This window comes from Haliotis asinina, chromosome 10, assembly GCF_037392515.1.
Source record: "Haliotis asinina isolate JCU_RB_2024 chromosome 10, JCU_Hal_asi_v2, whole genome shotgun sequence".
Classification (NCBI taxonomy): Eukaryota; Metazoa; Mollusca; class Gastropoda; order Lepetellida; family Haliotidae; genus Haliotis; species Haliotis asinina.
The window spans coordinates 56,239,929-56,258,871 of NC_090289.1; the positions used below are offsets into that span (position 1 = coordinate 56,239,929).

The following is an 18,943-nucleotide window of genomic DNA, read 5'->3' on the forward strand; positions in this document are numbered from 1 at the left end:
AAGGAGATTGAAGTTGAAAAGGGCTACATGCCGCTGTAGCTTGTCAAATAAATACGGACTTTGCGACTCCCGTGCCCGAGGCAGCCATTTTGAACGTTGGTTCGTCGTCATGTATAGTTCGTTATTGTGGTCGACCTCAACATAATATTCAAACCTCCCATTTTCATGCACACGCATTGCAAAGACATCGCTGACGTGGATGACGGCGTCAGCTTGGAAACACTGCTAAACACTTACACTATACTTTTGATCTTGAAAATCACACAAACAACAACAACAGGGTAATGGACGACCGCAGAGAGTAATTACCTCCCTTCTCTACACATTGTGCAAGTTCTATTTTGTGTATTGGAAATATTAACCCTGTCAATTCAGGGCGTAAGAAATTAGTCATTAGACTCATTGTGATGTTCCTCTCCACGGAAATCTTTAGTAAAAGGCGAAAGATTTATCCGAATGGATGAAGAGAAACCAGAGTTAACGTTACAGGCTCCTGTCTTCCCCTACTGAAAATATTTCATCACAACATGTAGGTGTCAGGACATGACTTGTAGCATTTAAATCAACTATTTGGCATTATTGTTTCTTTGATATAGAAAGGGTATCGACACAACCCTTCAATTGATATGATAAGGAGATTGAAGTTGAAAAGGGCTACATGCCGCTGTAGCTTGTCAAATAAATACGGACTTTGCGACTCCCGTGCCCGAGGCAGCCATTTTGAACGTTGGTTCGTCGTCATGTATAGTTCGTTATTGTGGTCGACCTCAACATAATATTCAAACCTCCCATTTTCATGCACACGCATTGCAAAGACATCGCTGACGTGGATGACGGCGTCAGCTTGGAAACACTGCTAAACACTTACACTATACTTTTGATCTTGAAAATCACACAAACAACAACAACAGGGTAATGGACGACCGAAGAGAGTAATTACCTCCCTTCTCTACACATTGTGCAAGTTCTATTTTGTGTATTGGAAATATTAGCCCTGTCAATTCAGGGCGTAAGAAATTAGTCATTAGACTCATTGTGATGTTCCTCTCCACGGAAATCTTTAGTAAAAGGCGAAAGATTTATCCGAATGGATGAAGAGAAACCAGAGTTAACGTTACAGGCTCCTGTCTTCCCCTACTGAAAATATTTCATCACAACATGTAGGTGTCAGGACATGACTTGTAGCATTTAAATCAACTATTTGGCATTATTGTTTCTTTGATATAGAAAGGGTATCGACACAACCCTTCAATTGATATGATAAGGAGATTGAAGTTGAAAAGGGCTACATGCCGCTGTAGCTTGTCAAATAAATACGGACTTTGCGACTCCCGTGCCCGAGGCAGCCATTTTGAACGTTGGTTCGTCGTCATGTATAGTTCGTTATTGTGGTCGACCTCAACATAATATTCAAACCTCCCATTTTGATGCACACGCATTGCAAAGACATCGCTGACGTGGATGACGGCGTCAGCTTGGAAACACTGCTAAACACTTACACTATACTTTTGATCTTGAAAATCACACAAACAACAACAACAGGGTAATGGACGACCGCAGAGAGTAATTACCTCCCTTCTCTACACATTGTGCAAGTTCTATTTTGTGTATTTGAAATATTAGCCCTGTCAATTCAGGGCGTAAGAAATTAGTCATTAGACTCATTGTGATGTTCCTCTCCACGGAAATCTTTAGTAAAAGGCGAAAGATTTATCCGAATGGATGAAGAGAAACCAGAGTTAACGTTACAGGCTCCTGTCTTCCCCTACTGAAAATATTTCATCACAACATGTAGGTGTCAGGACATGACTTGTAGCATTTAAATCAACTATTTGGCATTATTGTTTCTTTGATATAGAAAGGGTATCGACACAACCCTTCAATTGATATGATAAGGAGATTGAAGTTGAAAAGGGCTACATGCCGCTGTAGCTTGTCAAATAAATACGGACTTTGCGACTCCCGTGCCCGAGGCAGCCATTTTGAACGTTGGTTCGTCGTCATGTATAGTTCGTTATTGTGGTCGACCTCAACATAATATTCAAACCTCCCATTTTCATGCACACGCATTGCAAAGACATCGCTGACGTGGATGACGGCGTCAGCTTGGAAACACTGCTAAACACTTACACTATACTTTTGATCTTGAAAATCACACCAACAACAACAACAGGGTAATGGACGACCGAAGAGAGTAATTACCTCCCTTCTCTACACATTGTGCAAGTTCTATTTTGTGTATTGGAAATATTAACCCTGTCAATTCAGGGCGTAAGAAATTAGTCATTAGACTCATTGTGATGTTCCTCTCCACGGAAATCTTTAGTAAAAGGCGAAAGATTTATCCGAATGGATGAAGAGAAACCAGAGTTAACGTTACAGGCTCCTGTCTTCCCCTACTGAAAATATTTCATCACAACATGTAGGTGTCAGGACATGACTTGTAGCATTTAAATCAACTATTTGGCATTATTGTTTCTTTGATATAGAAAGGGTATCGACACAACCCTTCAATTGATATGATAAGGAGATTGAAGTTGAAAAGGGCTACATGCCGCTGTAGCTTGTCAAATAAATACGGACTTTGCGACTCCCGTGCCCGAGGCAGCCATTTTGAACGTTGGTTCGTCGTCATGTATAGTTCGTTATTGTGGTCGACCTCAACATAATATTCAAACCTCCCATTTTCATGCACACGCATTGCAAAGACATCGCTGACACGTGGATGGCGGCGTCAGCTTGGAAACACTGCTAAACACTTACACTATACTTTTGATCTTGAAAATCACACCAACAGCAACAACAGGGTAATGGACGACCGCAGAGAGTAATTACCTCCCTTCTCTACACATTGTGCAAGTTCTATTTTGTGTATTGGAAATATTAACCCTGTCAATTCAGGGCGTAAGAAATTAGTCATTAGACTCATTGTGATGTTCCTCTCCACGGAAATCTTTAGTAAAAGGCGAAAGATTTATCCGAATGGATGAAGAGAAACCAGAGTTAACGTTACAGGCTCCTGTCTTCCCCTACTGAAAATGTTTCATCACAACATGTAGGTGTCAGGACATGACTTGTAGCATTTAAATCAACTATTTGGCATTATTGTTTCTTTGATATAGAAAGGGTATCGACACAACCCTTCAATTGATATGATAAGGAGATTGAAGTTGAAAAGGGCTACATGCCGCTGTAGCTTGTCAAATAAATACGGACTTTGCGACTCCCGTGCCCGAGGCAGCCATTTTGAACGTTGGTTCGTCGTCATGTATAGTTCGTTATTGTGGTGGACCTCAACATAATATTCAAACCTCCCATTTTCATGCACACGCATTGCAAAGACATCGCTGACGTGGATGACGGCGTCAGCTTGGAAACACTGCTAAACACTTACACGATACTTTTGATCTTGAAAATCACACAAACAACAACAACAGGGTAATGGACGACCGCAGAGAGTAATTACCTCCCTTCTCTACACATTGTGCAAGTTCTATTTTGTCTATTGGAAATATTAACCCTGTCAATTCAGGGCGTAAGAAATTAGTCATTAGACTCATTGTGATGTTCCTCTCCACGGAAATCTTTAGTAAAAGGCGAAAGATTTATCCGAATGGATGAAGAGAAACCAGAGTTAACGTTACAGGCTCCTGTCTTCCCCTACTGAAAATGTTTCATCACAACACGTAGGTGTCAGGACATGACTTGTAGCATTTAAATCAACTATTTGGCATTATTGTTTCTTTGATATAGAAAGGGTATCGACACAACCCTTCAATTGATATGATAAGGAGATTGAAGTTGAAAAGGGCTACATGCCGCTGTAGCTTGTCAAATAAATACGGACTTTGCGACTCCCGTGCCCGAGGCAGCCATTTTGAACGTTGGTTCGTCGTCATGTATAGTTCGTTATTGTGGTGGACCTCAACATAATATTCAAACCTCCCATTTTCATGCACACGCATTGCAAAGACATCGCTGACGTGGATGACGGCGTCAGCTTGGAAACACTGCTAAACACTTACACGATACTTTTGATCTTGAAAATCACACAAACAACAACAACAGGGTAATGGACGACCGCAGAGAGTAATTACCTCCCTTCTCTACACATTGTGCAAGTTCTATTTTGTGTATTGGAAATATTAACCCTGTCAATTCAGGGCGTAAGAAATTAGTCATTAGACTCATTGTGATGTTCCTCTCCACGGAAATCTTTAGTAAAAGGCGAAAGATTTATCCGAATGGATGAAGAGAAACCAGAGTTAACGTTACAGGCTCCTGTCTTCCCCTACTGAAAATATTTCATCACAACATGTAGGTGTCAGGACATGACTTGTAGCATTTAAATCAACTATTTGGCATTATTGTTTCTTTGATATAGAAAGGGTATCGACACAACCCTTCAATTGATATGATAAGGAGATTGAAGTTGAAAAGGGCTACATGCCGCTGTAGCTTGTCAAATAAATACGGACTTTGCGACTCCCGTGCCCGAGGCAGCCATTTTGAACGTTGGTTCGTCGTCATGTATAGTTCGTTATTGTGGTCGACCTCAACATAATATTCAAACCTCCCATTTTCATGCACACGCATTGCAAAGACATCGCTGACGTGGATGACGGCGTCAGCTTGGAAACACTGCTAAACACTTACACGATACTTTTGATCTTGAAAATCACACAAACAACAACAACAGGGTAATGGACGACCGCAGAGAGTAATTACCTCCCTTCTCTACACATTGTGCAAGTTCTATTTTGTGTATTGGAAATATTAACCCTGTCAATTCAGGGCGTAAGAAATTAGTCATTAGACTCATTGTGATGTTCCTCTCCACGGAAATCTTTAGTAAAAGGCGAAAGATTTATCCGAATGGATGAAGAGAAACCAGAGTTAAAGTTACAGGCTCCTGTCTTCCCCTACTGAAAATATTTCATCACAACATGTAGGTGTCAGGACATGACTTGTAGCATTTAAATCAACTATTTGGCATTATTGTTTCTTTGATATAGAAAGGGTATCGACACAACCCTTCCATTGATATGATAAGGAGATTGAAGTTGAAAAGGGCTACATGCCGCTGTAGCTTGTCAAATAAATACGGACTTTGCGACTCCCGTGCCCGAGGCAGCCATTTTGAACGTTGGTTCGTCGTCATGTATAGTTCGTTATTGTGGTGGACGTCAACATAATATTCAAACCTCCCATTTTCATGCACACGCATTGCAAAGACATCGCTGACGTGGATGACGGCGTCAGCTTGGAAACACTGCTAAACACTTACACGATACTTTTGATCTTGAAAATCACACAAACAACAACAACAGGGTAATGGACGACCGCAGAGAGTAATTACCTCCCTTCTCTACACATTGTGCAAGTTCTATTTTGTGTATTGGAAATATTAACCCTGTCAATTCAGGGCGTAAGAAATTAGTCATTAGACTCATTGTGATGTTCCTCTCCACGGAAATCTTTAGTAAAAGGCGAAAGATTTATCCGAATGGATGAAGAGAAACCAGAGTTAACGTTACAGGCTCCTGTCTTCCCCTACTGAAAATATTTCATCACAACATGTAGGTGTCAGGACATGACTTGTAGCATTTAAATCAACTATTTGGCATTATTGTTTCTTTGATATAGAAAGGGTATCGACACAACCCTTCAATTGATATGATAAGGAGATTGAAGTTGAAAAGGGCTACATGCCGCTGTAGCTTGTCAAATAAATACGGACTTTGCGACTCCCGTGCCCGAGGCAGCCATTTTGAACGTTGGTTCGTCGTCATGTATAGTTCGTTATTGTGGTCGACCTCAACATAATATTCAAACCTCCCATTTTCATGCACACGCATTGCAAAGACATCGCTGACGTGGATGACGGCGTCAGCTTGGAAACACTGCTAAACACTTACACTATACTTTTGATCTTGAAAATCACACAAACAACAACAACAGGGTAATGGACGACCGAAGAGAGTAATTACCTCCCTTCTCTACACATTGTGCAAGTTCTATTTTGTGTATTGGAAATATTAACCCTGTCAATTCAGGGCGTAAGAAATTAGTCATTAGACTCATTGTGATGTTCCTCTCCACGGAAATCTTTAGTAAAAGGCGAAAGATTTATCCGAATGGATGAAGAGAAACCAGAGTTAACGTTACAGGCTCCTGTCTTCCCCTACTGAAAATATTTCATCACAACATGTAGGTGTCAGGACATGACTTGTAGCATTTAAATCAACTATTTGGCATTATTGTTTCTTTGATATAGAAAGGGTATCGACACAACCCTTCAATTGATATGATAAGGAGATTGAAGTTGAAAAGGGCTACATGCCGCTGTAGCTTGTCAAATAAATACGGACTTTGCGACTCCCGTGCCCGAGGCAGCCATTTTGAACGTTGGTTCGTCGTCATGTATAGTTCGTTATTGTGGTCGACCTCAACATAATATTCAAACCTCCCATTTTGATGCACACGCATTGCAAAGACATCGCTGACGTGGATGACGGCGTCAGCTTGGAAACACTGCTAAACACTTACACTATACTTTTGATCTTGAAAATCACACAAACAACAACAACAGGGTAATGGACGACCGCAGAGAGTAATTACCTCCCTTCTCTACACATTGTGCAAGTTCTATTTTGTGTATTGGAAATATTAGCCCTGTCAATTCAGGGCGTAAGAAATTAGTCATTAGACTCATTGTGATGTTCCTCTCCACGGAAATCTTTAGTAAAAGGCGAAAGATTTATCCGAATGGATGAAGAGAAACCAGAGTTAACGTTACAGGCTCCTGTCTTCCCCTACTGAAAATATTTCATCACAACATGTAGGTGTCAGGACATGACTTGTAGCATTTAAATCAACTATTTGGCATTATTGTTTCTTTGATATAGAAAGGGTATCGACACAACCCTTCAATTGATATGATAAGGAGATTGAAGTTGAAAAGGGCTACATGCCGCTGTAGCTTGTCAAATAAATACGGACTTTGCGACTCCCGTGCCCGAGGCAGCCATTTTGAACGTTGGTTCGTCGTCATGTATAGTTCGTTATTGTGGTCGACCTCAACATAATATTCAAACCTCCCATTTTCATGCACACGCATTGCAAATACATCGCTGACGTGGATGACGGCGTCAGCTTGGAAACACTGCTAAACACTTACACTATACTTTTGATCTTGAAAATCACACCAACAACAACAACAGGGTAATGGACGACCGAAGAGAGTAATTACCTCCCTTCTCTACACATTGTGCAAGTTCTATTTTGTGTATTGGAAATATTAACCCTGTCAATTCAGGGCGTAAGAAATTAGTCATTAGACTCATTGTGATGTTCCTCTCCACGGAAATCTTTAGTAAAAGGCGAAAGATTTATCCGAATGGATGAAGAGAAACCAGAGTTAACGTTACAGGCTCCTGTCTTCCCCTACTGAAAATATTTCATCACAACATGTAGGTGTCAGGACATGACTTGTAGCATTTAAATCAACTATTTGGCATTATTGTTTCTTTGATATAGAAAGGGTATCGACACAACCCTTCAATTGATATGATAAGGAGATTGAAGTTGAAAAGGGCTACATGCCGCTGTAGCTTGTCAAATAAATACGGACTTTGCGACTCCCGTGCCCGAGGCAGCCATTTTGAACGTTGGTTCGTCGTCATGTATAGTTCGTTATTGTGGTCGACCTCAACATAATATTCAAACCTCCCATTTTCATGCACACGCATTGCAAAGACATCGCTGACACGTGGATGGCGGCGTCAGCTTGGAAACACTGCTAAACACTTACACTATACTTTTGATCTTGAAAATCACACCAACAGCAACAACAGGGTAATGGACGACCGCAGAGAGTAATTACCTCCCTTCTCTACACATTGTGCAAGTTCTATTTTGTGTATTGGAAATATTAACCCTGTCAATTCAGGGCGTAAGAAATTAGTCATTAGACTCATTGTGATGTTCCTCTCCACGGAAATCTTTAGTAAAAGGCGAAAGATTTATCCGAATGGATGAAGAGAAACCAGAGTTAACGTTACAGGCTCCTGTCTTCCCCTACTGAAAATGTTTCATCACAACATGTAGGTGTCAGGACATGACTTGTAGCATTTAAATCAACTATTTGGCATTATTGTTTCTTTGATATAGAAAGGGTATCGACACAACCCTTCAATTGATATGATAAGGAGATTGAAGTTGAAAAGGGCTACATGCCGCTGTAGCTTGTCAAATAAATACGGACTTTGCGACTCCCGTGCCCGAGGCAGCCATTTTGAACGTTGGTTCGTCGTCATGTATAGTTCGTTATTGTGGTGGACCTCAAGATAATATTCAAACCTCCCATTTTCATGCACACGCATTGCAAAGACATCGCTGACGTGGATGACGGCGTCAGCTTGGAAACACTGCTAAACACTTACACGATACTTTTGATCTTGAAAATCACACAAACAACAACAACAGGGTAATGGACGACCGCAGAGAGTAATTACCTCCCTTCTCTACACATTGTGCAAGTTCTATTTTGTGTATTGGAAATATTAACCCTGTCAATTCAGGGCGTAAGAAATTAGTCATTAGACTCATTGTGATGTTCCTCTCCACGGAAATCTTTAGTAAAAGGCGAAAGATTTATCCGAATGGATGAAGAGAAACCAGAGTTAACGTTACAGGCTCCTGTCTTCCCCTACTGAAAATATTTCATCACAACATGTAGGTGTCAGGACATGACTTGTAGCATTTAAATCAACTATTTGGCATTATTGTTTCTTTGATATAGAAAGGGTATCGACACAACCCTTCAATTGATATGATAAGGAGATTGAAGTTGAAAAGGGCTACATGCCGCTGTAGCTTGTCAAATAAATACGGACTTTGCGACTCCCGTGCCCGAGGCAGCCATTTTGAACGTTGGTTCGTCGTCATGTATAGTTCGTTATTGTGGTCGACCTCAACATAATATTCAAACCTCCCATTTTCATGCACACGCATTGCAAAGACATCGCTGACGTGGATGACGGCGTCAGCTTGGAAACACTGCTAAACACTTACACGATACTTTTGATCTTGAAAATCACACAAACAACAACAACAGGGTAATGGACGACCGCAGAGAGTAATTACCTCCCTTCTCTACACATTGTCCAAGTTCTATTTTGTGTATTGGAAATATTAACCCTGTCAATTCAGGGCGTAAGAAATTAGTCATTAGACTCATTGTGATGTTCCTCTCCACGGAAATCTTTAGTAAAAGGCGAAAGATTTATCCGAATGGATGAAGAGAAACCAGAGTTAACGTTACAGGCTCCTGTCTTCCCCTACTGAAAATATTTCATCACAACATGTAGGTGTCAGGACATGACTTGTAGCATTTAAATCAACTATTTGGCATTATTGTTTCTTTGATATAGAAAGGGTATCGACACAACCCTTCAATTGATATGATAAGGAGATTGAAGTTGAAAAGGGCTACATGCCGCTGTAGCTTGTCAAATAAATACGGACTTTGCGACTCCCGTGCCCGAGGCAGCCATTTTGAACGTTGGTTCGTCGTCATGTATAGTTCGTTATTGTGGTCGACCTCAACATAATATTCAAACCTCCCATTTTCATGCACACGCATTGCAAAGACATCGCTGACGTGGATGACGGCGTCAGCTTGGAAACACTGCTAAACACTTACACGATACTTTTGATCTTGAAAATCACACCAACAACAACAACAGGGTAATGGACGACCGCAGAGAGTAATTACCTCCCTTCTCTACACATTGTGCAAGTTCTATTTTGTGTATTGGAAATATTAACCCTGTCAATTCAGGGCGTAAGAAATTAGTCATTAGACTCATTGTGATGTTCCTCTCCACGGAAATCTTTAGTAAAAGGCGAAAGATTTATCCGAATGGATGAAGAGAAACCAGAGTTAACGTTACAGGCTCCTGTCTTCCCCTACTGAAAATATTTCATCACAACATGTAGGTGTCAGGACATGACTTGTAGCATTTAAATCAACTATTTGGCATTATTGTTTCTTTGATATAGAAAGGGTATCGACACAACCCTTCAATTGATATGATAAGGAGATTGAAGTTGAAAAGGGCTACATGCCGCTGTAGCTTGTCAAATAAATACGGACTTTGCGACTCCCGTGCCCGAGGCAGCCATTTTGAACGTTGGTTCGTCGTCATGTATAGTTCGTTATTGTGGTCGACCTCAACATAATATTCAAACCTCCCATTTTCATGCACACGCATTGCAAAGACATCGCTGACGTGGATGACGGCGTCAGCTTGGAAACACTGCTAAACACTTACACTATACTTTTGATCTTGAAAATCACACAAACAACAACAACAGGGTAATGGACGACCGCAGAGAGTAATTACCTCCCTTCTCTACACATTGTGCAAGTTCTATTTTGTGTATTGGAAATATTAACCCTGTCAATTCAGGGCGTAAGAAATTAGTCATTAGACTCATTGTGATGTTCCTCTCCACGGAAATCTTTAGTAAAAGGCGAAAGATTTATCCGAATGGATGAAGAGAAACCAGAGTTAACGTTACAGGCTCCTGTCTTCCCCTACTGAAAATATTTCATCACAACATGTAGGTGTCAGGACATGACTTGTAGCATTTAAATCAACTATTTGGCATTATTGTTTCTTTGATATAGAAAGGGTATCGACACAACCCTTCAATTGATATGATAAGGAGATTGAAGTTGAAAAGGGCTACATGCCGCTGTAGCTTGTCAAATAAATACGGACTTTGCGACTCCCGTGCCCGAGGCAGCCATTTTGAACGTTGGTTCGTCGTCATGTATAGTTCGTTATTGTGGTCGACCTCAACATAATATTCAAACCTCCCATTTTCATGCACACGCATTGCAAAGACATCGCTGACGTGGATGACGGCGTCAGCTTGGAAACACTGCTAAACACTTACACGATACTTTTGATCTTGAAAATCACACAAACAACAACAACAGGGTAATGGACGACCGCAGAGAGTAATTACCTCCCTTCTCTACACATTGTGCAAGTTCTATTTTGTGTATTGGAAATATTAACCCTGTCAATTCAGGGCGTAAGAAATTAGTCATTAGACTCATTGTGATGTTCCTCTCCACGGAAATCTTTAGTAAAAGGCGAAAGATTTATCCGAATGGATGAAGAGAAACCAGAGTTAACGTTACAGGCTCCTGTCTTCCCCTACTGAAAATATTTCATCACAACATGTAGGTGTCAGGACATGACTTGTAGCATTTAAATCAACTATTTGGCATTATTGTTTCTTTGATATAGAAAGGGTATCGACACAACCCTTCAATTGATATGATAAGGAGATTGAAGTTGAAAAGGGCTACATGCCGCTGTAGCTTGTCAAATAAATACGGACTTTGCGACTCCCGTGCCCGAGGCAGCCATTTTGAACGTTGGTTCGTCGTCATGTATAGTTCGTTATTGTGGTGGACCTCAACATAATATTCAAACCTCCCATTTTCATGCACACGCATTGCAAAGACATCGCTGACGTGGATGACGGCGTCAGCTTGGAAACACTGCTAAACACTTACACGATACTTTTGATCTTGAAAATCACACAAACAATAACAACAGGGTAATGGACGACCGCAGAGAGTAATTACCTCCCTTCTCTACACATTGTGCAAGTTCTATTTTGTGTATTGGAAATATTAACCCTGTCAATTCAGGGCGTAAGAAATTAGTCATTAGACTCATTGTGATGTTCCTCTCCACGGAAATCTTTAGTAAAAGGCGAAAGATTTATCCGAATGGATGAAGAGAAACCAGAGTTAACGTTACAGGCTCCTGTCTTCCCCTACTGAAAATGTTTCATCACAACATGTAGGTGTCAGGACATGACTTGTAGCATTTAAATCAACTATTTGGCATTATTGTTTCTTTGATATAGAAAGGGTATCGACACAACCCTTCAATTGATATGATAAGGAGATTGAAGTTGAAAAGGGCTACATGCCGCTGTAGCTTGTCAAATAAATACGGACTTTGCGACTCCCGTGCCCGAGGCAGCCATTTTGAACGTTGGTTCGTCGTCATGTATAGTTCGTTATTGTGGTCGACCTCAACATAATATTCAAACCTCCCATTTTCATGCACACGCATTGCAAAGACATCGCTGACGTGGATGACGGCGTCAGCTTGGAAACACTGCTAAACACTTACACGATACTTTTGATCTTGAAAATCACACAAACAACAACAACAGGGTAATGGACGACCGCAGAGAGTAATTACCTCCCTTCTCTACACATTGTCCAAGTTCTATTTTGTGTATTGGAAATATTAACCCTGTCAATTCAGGGCGTAAGAAATTAGTCATTAGACTCATTGTGATGTTCCTCTCCACGGAAATCTTTAGTAAAAGGCGAAAGATTTATCCGAATGGATGAAGAGAAACCAGAGTTAACGTTACAGGCTCCTGTCTTCCCCTACTGAAAATATTTCATCACAACATGTAGGTGTCAGGACATGACTTGTAGCATTTAAATCAACTATTTGGCATTATTGTTTCTTTGATATAGAAAGGGTATCGACACAACCCTTCAATTGATATGATAAGGAGATTGAAGTTGAAAAGGGCTACATGCCACTGTAGCTTGTCAAATAAATACGGACTTTGCGACTCCCGTGCCCGAGGCAGCCATTTTGAACGTTGGTTCGTCGTCATGTATAGTTCGTTATTGTGGTCGACCTCAACATAATATTCAAACCTCCCATTTTCATGCACACGCATTGCAAAGACATCGCTGACGTGGATGACGGCGTCAGCTTGGAAACACTGCTAAACACTTACACTATACTTTTGATCTTGAAAATCACACCAACAACAACAACAGGGTAATGGACGACCGCAGAGAGTAATTACCTCCCTTCTCTACACATTGTGCAAGTTCTATTTTGTGTATTGGAAATATTAACCCTGTCAATTCAGGGCGTAAGAAATTAGTCATTAGACTCATTGTGATGTTCCTCTCCACGGAAATCTTTAGTAAAAGGCGAAAGATTTATCCGAATGGATGAAGAGAAACCAGAGTTAACGTTACAGGCTCCTGTCTTCCCCTACTGAAAATATTTCATCACAACATGTAGGTGTCAGGACATGACTTGTAGCATTTAAATCAACTATTTGGCATTATTGTTTCTTTGATATAGAAAGGGTATCGACACAACCCTTCAATTGATATGATAAGGAGATTGAAGTTGAAAAGGGCTACATGCCGCTGTAGCTTGTCAAATAAATACGGACTTTGCGACTCCCGTGCCCGAGGCAGCCATTTTGAACGTTGGTTCGTCGTCATGTATAGTTCGTTATTGTGGTCGACCTCAACATAATATTCAAACCTCCCATTTTCATGCACACGCATTGCAAAGACATCGCTGACGTGGATGACGGCGTCAGCTTGGAAACACTGCTAAACACTTACACTATACTTTTGATCTTGAAAATCACACAAACAACAACAACAGGGTAATGGACGACCGCAGAGAGTAATTACCTCCCTTCTCTACACATTGTGCAAGTTCTATTTTGTGTATTGGAAATATTAACCCTGTCAATTCAGGGCGTAAGAAATTAGTCATTAGACTCATTGTGATGTTCCTCTCCACGGAAATCTTTAGTAAAAGGCGAAAGATTTATCCGAATGGATGAAGAGAAACCAGAGTTAACGTTACAGGCTCCTGTCTTCCCCTACTGAAAATATTTCATCACAACATGTAGGTGTCAGGACATGACTTGTAGCATTTAAATCAACTATTTGGCATTATTGTTTCTTTGATATAGAAAGGGTATCGACACAACCCTTCAATTGATATGATAAGGAGATTGAAGTTGAAAAGGGCTACATGCCGCTGTAGCTTGTCAAATAAATACGGACTTTGCGACTCCCGTGCCCGAGGCAGCCATTTTGAACGTTGGTTCGTCGTCATGTATAGTTCGTTATTGTGGTCGACCTCAACATAATATTCAAACCTCCCATTTTCATGCACACGCATTGCAAAGACATCGCTGACGTGGATGACGGCGTCAGCTTGGAAACACTGCTAAACACTTACACTATACTTTTGATCTTGAAAATCACACAAACAACAACAACAGGGTAATGGACGACCGCAGAGAGTAATTACCTCCCTTCTCTACACATTGTGCAAGTTCTATTTTGTGTATTGGAAATATTAACCCTGTCAATTCAGGGCGTAAGAAATTAGTCATTAGACTCATTGTGATGTTCCTCTCCACGGAAATCTTTAGTAAAAGGCGAAAGATTTATCCGAATGGATGAAGAGAAACCAGAGTTAACGTTACAGGCTCCTGTCTTCCCCTACTGAAAATATTTCATCACAACATGTAGGTGTCAGGACATGACTTGTAGCATTTAAATCAACTATTTGGCATTATTGTTTCTTTGATATAGAAAGGGTATCGACACAACCCTTCAATTGATATGATAAGGAGATTGAAGTTGAAAAGGGCTACATGCCGCTGTAGCTTGTCAAATAAATACGGACTTTGCGACTCCCGTGCCCGAGGCAGCCATTTTGAACGTTGGTTCGTCGTCATGTATAGTTCGTTATTGTGGTCGACCTCAACATAATATTCAAACCTCCCATTTTCATGCACACGCATTGCAAAGACATCGCTGACGTGGATGACGGCGTCAGCTTGGAAACACTGCTAAACACTTACACTATACTTTTGATCTTGAAAATCACACAAACAACAACAACAGGGTAATGGACGACCGAAGAGAGTAATTACCTCCCTTCTCTACACATTGTGCAAGTTCTATTTTGTGTATTGGAAATATTAACCCTGTCAATTCAGGGCGTAAGAAATTAGTCATTAGACTCATTGTGATGTTCCTCTCCACGGAAATCTTTAGTAAAAGGCGAAAGATTTATCCGAATGGATGAAGAGAAACCAGAGTTAAAGTTACAGGCTCCTGTCTTCCCCTACTGAAAATATTTCATCACAACATGTAGGTGTCAGGACATGACTTGTAGCATTTAAATCAACTATTTGGCATTATTGTTTCTTTGATATAGAAAGGGTATCGACACAACCCTTCAATTGATATGATAAGGAGATTGAAGTTGAAAAGGGCTACATGCCGCTGTAGCTTGTCAAATAAATACGGACTTTGCGACTCCCGTGCCCGAGGCAGCCATTTTGAACGTTGGTTCGTCGTCATGTATAGTTCGTTATTGTGGTCGACCTCAACATAATATTCAAACCTCCCATTTTGATGCACACGCATTGCAAAGACATCGCTGACGTGGATGACGGCGTCAGCTTGGAAACACTGCTAAACACTTACACGATACTTTTGATCTTGAAAATCACACAAACAACAACAACAGGGTAATGGACGACCGCAGAGAGTAATTACCTCCCTTCTCTACACATTGTGCAAGTTCTATTTTGTGTATTGGAAATATTAACCCTGTCAATTCAGGGCGTAAGAAATTAGTCATTAGACTCATTGTGATGTTCCTCTCCACGGAAATCTTTAGTAAAAGGCGAAAGATTTATCCGAATGGATGAAGAGAAACCAGAGTTAAAGTTACAGGCTCCTGTCTTCCCCTACTGAAAATATTTCATCACAACATGTAGGTGTCAGGACATGACTTGTAGCATTTAAATCAACTATTTGGCATTATTGTTTCTTTGATATAGAAAGGGTATCGACACAGCCCTTCAATTGATATGATAAGGAGATTGAAGTTGAAAAGGGCTACATGCCGCTGTAGCTTGTCAAATAAATACGGACTTTGCGACTCCCGTGCCCGAGGCAGCCATTTTGAACGTTGGTTCGTCGTCATGTATAGTTCGTTATTGTGGTCGACCTCAACATAATATTCAAACCTCCCATTTTCATGCACACGCATTGCAAAGACATCGCTGACGTGGATGACGGCGTCAGCTTGGAAACACTGCTAAACACTTACACTATACTTTTGATCTTGAAAATCACACAAACAACAACAACAGGGTAATGGACGACCGAAGAGAGTAATTACCTCCCTTCTCTACACATTGTGCAAGTTCTATTTTGTGTATTGGAAATATTAACCCTGTCAATTCAGGGCGTAAGAAATTAGTCATTGGACTCATTGTGATGTTCCTCTCCACGGAAATCTTTAGTAAAAGGCGAAAGATTTATCCGAATGGATGAAGAGAAACCAGAGTTAAAGTTACAGGCTCCTGTCTTCCCCTACTGAAAATATTTCATCACAACATGTAGGTGTCAGGACATGACTTGTAGCATTTAAATCAACTATTTGGCATTATTGTTTCTTTGATATAGAAAGGGTATCGACACAACCCTTCAATTGATATGATAAGGAGATTGAAGTTGAAAAGGGCTACATGCCGCTGTAGCTTGTCAAATAAATACGGACTTTGCGACTCCCGTGCCCGAGGCAGCCATTTTGAACGTTGGTTCGTCGTCATGTATAGTTCGTTATTGTGGTCGACCTCAACATAATATTCAAACCTCCCATTTTCATGCACACGCATTGCAAAGACATCGCTGACGTGGATGACGGCGTCAGCTTGGAAACACTGCTAAACACTTACACTATACTTTTGATCTTGAAAATCACACCAACAACAACAACAGGGTAATGGACGACCGCAGAGAGTAATTACCTCCCTTCTCTACACATTGTGCAAGTTCTATTTTGTGTATTGGAAATATTAACCCTGTCAATTCAGGGCGTAAGAAATTAGTCATTAGACTCATTGTGATGTTCCTCTCCACGGAAATCTTTAGTAAAAGGCGAAAGATTTATCCGAATGGATGAAGAGAAACCAGAGTTAACGTTACAGGCTCCTGTCTTCCCCTACTGAAAATATTTCATCACAACATGTAGGTGTCAGGACATGACTTGTAGCATTTAAATCAACTATTTGGCATTATTGTTTCTTTGATATAGAAAGGGTATCGACACAACCCTTCAATTGATATGATAAGGAGATTGAAGTTGAAAAGGGCTACATGCCGCTGTAGCTTGTCAAATAAATACGGACTTTGCGACTCCCGTGCCCGAGGCAGCCATTTTGAACGTTGGTTCGTCGTCATGTATAGTTCGTTATTGTGGTCGACCTCAACATAATATTCAAACCTCCCATTTTCATGCACACGCATTGCAAAGACATCGCTGACGTGGATGACGGCGTCAGCTTGGAAACACTGCTAAACACTTACACTATACTTTTGATCTTGAAAATCACACAAACAACAACAACAGGGTAATGGACGACCGAAGAGAGTAATTACCTCCCTTCTCTACACATTGTGCAAGTTCTATTTTGTGTATTGGAAATATTAACCCTGTCAATTCAGGGCGTAAGAAATTAGTCATTAGACTCATTGTGATGTTCCTCTCCACGGAAATCTTTAGTAAAAGGCGAAAGATTTATCCGAATGGATGAAGAGAAACCAGAGTTAAAGTTACAGGCTCCTGTCTTCCCCTACTGAAAATATTTCATCACAACATGTAGGTGTCAGGACATGACTTGTAGCATTTAAATCAACTATTTGGCATTATTGTTTCTTTGATATAGAAAGGGTATCGACACAACCCTTCAATTGATATGATAAGGAGATTGAAGTTGAAAAGGGCTACATGCCGCTGTAGCTTGTCAAATAAATACGGACTTTGCGACTCCCGTGCCCGAGGCAGCCATTTTGAACGTTGGTTCGTCGTCATGTATAGTTCGTTATTGTGGTCGACCTCAACATAATATTCAAACCTCCCATTTTGATGCACACGCATTGCAAAGACATCGCTGACGTGGATGACGGCGTCAGCTTGGAAACACTGCTAAACACTTACACTATACTTTTGATCTTGAAAATCACACAAACAACAACAACAGGGTAATGGACGACCGCAGAGAGTAATTACCTCCCTTCTCTACACATTGTGCAAGTTCTATTTTGTGTATTGGAAATATTAACCCTGTCAATTCAGGGCGTAAGAAATTAGTCATTAGACTCATTGTGATGTTCCTCTCCACGGAAATCTTTAGTAAAAGGCGAAAGATTTATCCGAATGGATGAAGAGAAACCAGAGTTAAAGTTACAGGCTCCTGTCTTCCCCTACTGAAAATATTTCATCACAACATGTAGGTGTCAGGACATGACTTGTAGCATTTAAATCAACTATTTGGCATTATTGTTTCTTTGATATAGAAAGGGTATCGACACAGCCCTTCAATTGATATGATAAGGAGATTGAAGTTGAAAAGGGCTACATGCCGCTGTAGCTTGTCAAATAAATACGGACTTTGCGACTCCCGTGCCCGAGGCAGCCATTTTGAACGTTGGTTCGTCGTCATGTATAGTTCGTTATTGTGGTCGACCTCAACATAATATTCAAACCTCCCATTTTCATGCACACGCATTGCAAAGACATCGCTGACGTGGATGACGGCGTCAGCTTGGAAACACTGCTAAACACTTACACTATACTTTTGATCTTGAAAATCACACAAACAACAACAACAGGGTAATGGACGACCGAAGAGAGTAATTACCTCCCTTCTCTACACATTGTGCAAGTTCTATTTTGTGTATTGGAAATATTAACCCTGTCAATTCAGGGCGTAAGAAATTAGTCATTAGACTCATTGTGATGTTCCTCTCCACGGAAATCTTTAGTAAAAGGCGAAAGATTTATCCGAATGGATGAAGAGAAACCAGAGTTAAAGTTACAGGCTCCTGTCTTCCCCTACTGAAAATATTTCATCACAACATGTAGGTGTCAGGACATGACTTGTAGCATTTAAATCAACTATTTGGCATTATTGTTTCTTTGATATAGAAAGGGTATCGACACAACCCTTCAATTGATATGATAAGGAGATT

General features: G+C 40.6%; 30 non-coding genes across 30 annotated transcripts; all 30 read right to left on the bottom strand.

The window, feature by feature from the left end:
* Positions 1-359: 359 nt before the first annotated feature.
* On the bottom strand, positions 360-480 carry LOC137254816 (U5 spliceosomal RNA). The gene has a single exon (XR_010954181.1). It is a non-coding gene; the product is annotated as a U5 spliceosomal RNA (small nuclear RNA).
* Positions 481-990: 510 nt separating this feature from the next.
* On the bottom strand, positions 991-1,111 carry LOC137254820 (U5 spliceosomal RNA). The gene has a single exon (XR_010954185.1). It is a non-coding gene; the product is annotated as a U5 spliceosomal RNA (small nuclear RNA).
* Positions 1,112-1,621: 510 nt separating this feature from the next.
* Positions 1,622-1,742, bottom strand: LOC137254832 (U5 spliceosomal RNA). Its single transcript, XR_010954196.1, has one exon. It is a non-coding gene; the product is annotated as a U5 spliceosomal RNA (small nuclear RNA).
* Positions 1,743-2,252: 510 nt separating this feature from the next.
* Positions 2,253-2,373, bottom strand: LOC137254817 (U5 spliceosomal RNA). Its single transcript, XR_010954182.1, has one exon. It is a non-coding gene; the product is annotated as a U5 spliceosomal RNA (small nuclear RNA).
* Positions 2,374-2,885: 512 nt separating this feature from the next.
* LOC137254818 (U5 spliceosomal RNA) lies at positions 2,886-3,006 on the bottom strand. The gene has a single exon (XR_010954183.1). It is a non-coding gene; the product is annotated as a U5 spliceosomal RNA (small nuclear RNA).
* Positions 3,007-3,516: 510 nt separating this feature from the next.
* Positions 3,517-3,637, bottom strand: LOC137254819 (U5 spliceosomal RNA). The gene has a single exon (XR_010954184.1). It is a non-coding gene; the product is annotated as a U5 spliceosomal RNA (small nuclear RNA).
* A 510-nt stretch (positions 3,638-4,147) lies between these two features.
* Positions 4,148-4,268, bottom strand: LOC137254821 (U5 spliceosomal RNA). Its single transcript, XR_010954186.1, has one exon. It is a non-coding gene; the product is annotated as a U5 spliceosomal RNA (small nuclear RNA).
* Positions 4,269-4,778: 510 nt separating this feature from the next.
* Positions 4,779-4,899, bottom strand: LOC137254822 (U5 spliceosomal RNA). The gene has a single exon (XR_010954187.1). It is a non-coding gene; the product is annotated as a U5 spliceosomal RNA (small nuclear RNA).
* A 510-nt stretch (positions 4,900-5,409) lies between these two features.
* Positions 5,410-5,530, bottom strand: LOC137254823 (U5 spliceosomal RNA). The gene has a single exon (XR_010954188.1). It is a non-coding gene; the product is annotated as a U5 spliceosomal RNA (small nuclear RNA).
* A 510-nt stretch (positions 5,531-6,040) lies between these two features.
* LOC137254824 (U5 spliceosomal RNA) lies at positions 6,041-6,161 on the bottom strand. Its single transcript, XR_010954189.1, has one exon. It is a non-coding gene; the product is annotated as a U5 spliceosomal RNA (small nuclear RNA).
* A 510-nt stretch (positions 6,162-6,671) lies between these two features.
* Positions 6,672-6,792, bottom strand: LOC137254843 (U5 spliceosomal RNA). The gene has a single exon (XR_010954207.1). It is a non-coding gene; the product is annotated as a U5 spliceosomal RNA (small nuclear RNA).
* A 510-nt stretch (positions 6,793-7,302) lies between these two features.
* Positions 7,303-7,423, bottom strand: LOC137254825 (U5 spliceosomal RNA). The gene has a single exon (XR_010954190.1). It is a non-coding gene; the product is annotated as a U5 spliceosomal RNA (small nuclear RNA).
* Positions 7,424-7,935: 512 nt separating this feature from the next.
* Positions 7,936-8,056, bottom strand: LOC137254826 (U5 spliceosomal RNA). Its single transcript, XR_010954191.1, has one exon. It is a non-coding gene; the product is annotated as a U5 spliceosomal RNA (small nuclear RNA).
* Positions 8,057-8,566: 510 nt separating this feature from the next.
* Positions 8,567-8,687, bottom strand: LOC137254827 (U5 spliceosomal RNA). The gene has a single exon (XR_010954192.1). It is a non-coding gene; the product is annotated as a U5 spliceosomal RNA (small nuclear RNA).
* A 510-nt stretch (positions 8,688-9,197) lies between these two features.
* On the bottom strand, positions 9,198-9,318 carry LOC137254828 (U5 spliceosomal RNA). Its single transcript, XR_010954193.1, has one exon. It is a non-coding gene; the product is annotated as a U5 spliceosomal RNA (small nuclear RNA).
* Positions 9,319-9,828: 510 nt separating this feature from the next.
* Positions 9,829-9,949, bottom strand: LOC137254830 (U5 spliceosomal RNA). Its single transcript, XR_010954194.1, has one exon. It is a non-coding gene; the product is annotated as a U5 spliceosomal RNA (small nuclear RNA).
* A 510-nt stretch (positions 9,950-10,459) lies between these two features.
* LOC137254831 (U5 spliceosomal RNA) lies at positions 10,460-10,580 on the bottom strand. The gene has a single exon (XR_010954195.1). It is a non-coding gene; the product is annotated as a U5 spliceosomal RNA (small nuclear RNA).
* A 510-nt stretch (positions 10,581-11,090) lies between these two features.
* On the bottom strand, positions 11,091-11,211 carry LOC137254833 (U5 spliceosomal RNA). Its single transcript, XR_010954197.1, has one exon. It is a non-coding gene; the product is annotated as a U5 spliceosomal RNA (small nuclear RNA).
* A 510-nt stretch (positions 11,212-11,721) lies between these two features.
* LOC137254834 (U5 spliceosomal RNA) lies at positions 11,722-11,842 on the bottom strand. The gene has a single exon (XR_010954198.1). It is a non-coding gene; the product is annotated as a U5 spliceosomal RNA (small nuclear RNA).
* Positions 11,843-12,352: 510 nt separating this feature from the next.
* LOC137254835 (U5 spliceosomal RNA) lies at positions 12,353-12,473 on the bottom strand. The gene has a single exon (XR_010954199.1). It is a non-coding gene; the product is annotated as a U5 spliceosomal RNA (small nuclear RNA).
* Positions 12,474-12,983: 510 nt separating this feature from the next.
* On the bottom strand, positions 12,984-13,104 carry LOC137254836 (U5 spliceosomal RNA). The gene has a single exon (XR_010954200.1). It is a non-coding gene; the product is annotated as a U5 spliceosomal RNA (small nuclear RNA).
* Positions 13,105-13,614: 510 nt separating this feature from the next.
* On the bottom strand, positions 13,615-13,735 carry LOC137254837 (U5 spliceosomal RNA). Its single transcript, XR_010954201.1, has one exon. It is a non-coding gene; the product is annotated as a U5 spliceosomal RNA (small nuclear RNA).
* Positions 13,736-14,245: 510 nt separating this feature from the next.
* On the bottom strand, positions 14,246-14,366 carry LOC137254838 (U5 spliceosomal RNA). Its single transcript, XR_010954202.1, has one exon. It is a non-coding gene; the product is annotated as a U5 spliceosomal RNA (small nuclear RNA).
* A 510-nt stretch (positions 14,367-14,876) lies between these two features.
* Positions 14,877-14,997, bottom strand: LOC137254839 (U5 spliceosomal RNA). Its single transcript, XR_010954203.1, has one exon. It is a non-coding gene; the product is annotated as a U5 spliceosomal RNA (small nuclear RNA).
* A 510-nt stretch (positions 14,998-15,507) lies between these two features.
* LOC137254840 (U5 spliceosomal RNA) lies at positions 15,508-15,628 on the bottom strand. Its single transcript, XR_010954204.1, has one exon. It is a non-coding gene; the product is annotated as a U5 spliceosomal RNA (small nuclear RNA).
* A 510-nt stretch (positions 15,629-16,138) lies between these two features.
* On the bottom strand, positions 16,139-16,259 carry LOC137255097 (U5 spliceosomal RNA). The gene has a single exon (XR_010954447.1). It is a non-coding gene; the product is annotated as a U5 spliceosomal RNA (small nuclear RNA).
* A 510-nt stretch (positions 16,260-16,769) lies between these two features.
* LOC137254841 (U5 spliceosomal RNA) lies at positions 16,770-16,890 on the bottom strand. The gene has a single exon (XR_010954205.1). It is a non-coding gene; the product is annotated as a U5 spliceosomal RNA (small nuclear RNA).
* A 510-nt stretch (positions 16,891-17,400) lies between these two features.
* LOC137254842 (U5 spliceosomal RNA) lies at positions 17,401-17,521 on the bottom strand. The gene has a single exon (XR_010954206.1). It is a non-coding gene; the product is annotated as a U5 spliceosomal RNA (small nuclear RNA).
* Positions 17,522-18,031: 510 nt separating this feature from the next.
* Positions 18,032-18,152, bottom strand: LOC137254844 (U5 spliceosomal RNA). Its single transcript, XR_010954208.1, has one exon. It is a non-coding gene; the product is annotated as a U5 spliceosomal RNA (small nuclear RNA).
* Positions 18,153-18,662: 510 nt separating this feature from the next.
* LOC137254846 (U5 spliceosomal RNA) lies at positions 18,663-18,783 on the bottom strand. The gene has a single exon (XR_010954209.1). It is a non-coding gene; the product is annotated as a U5 spliceosomal RNA (small nuclear RNA).
* Between the last annotated feature and the right edge of the window lie 160 nt (positions 18,784-18,943).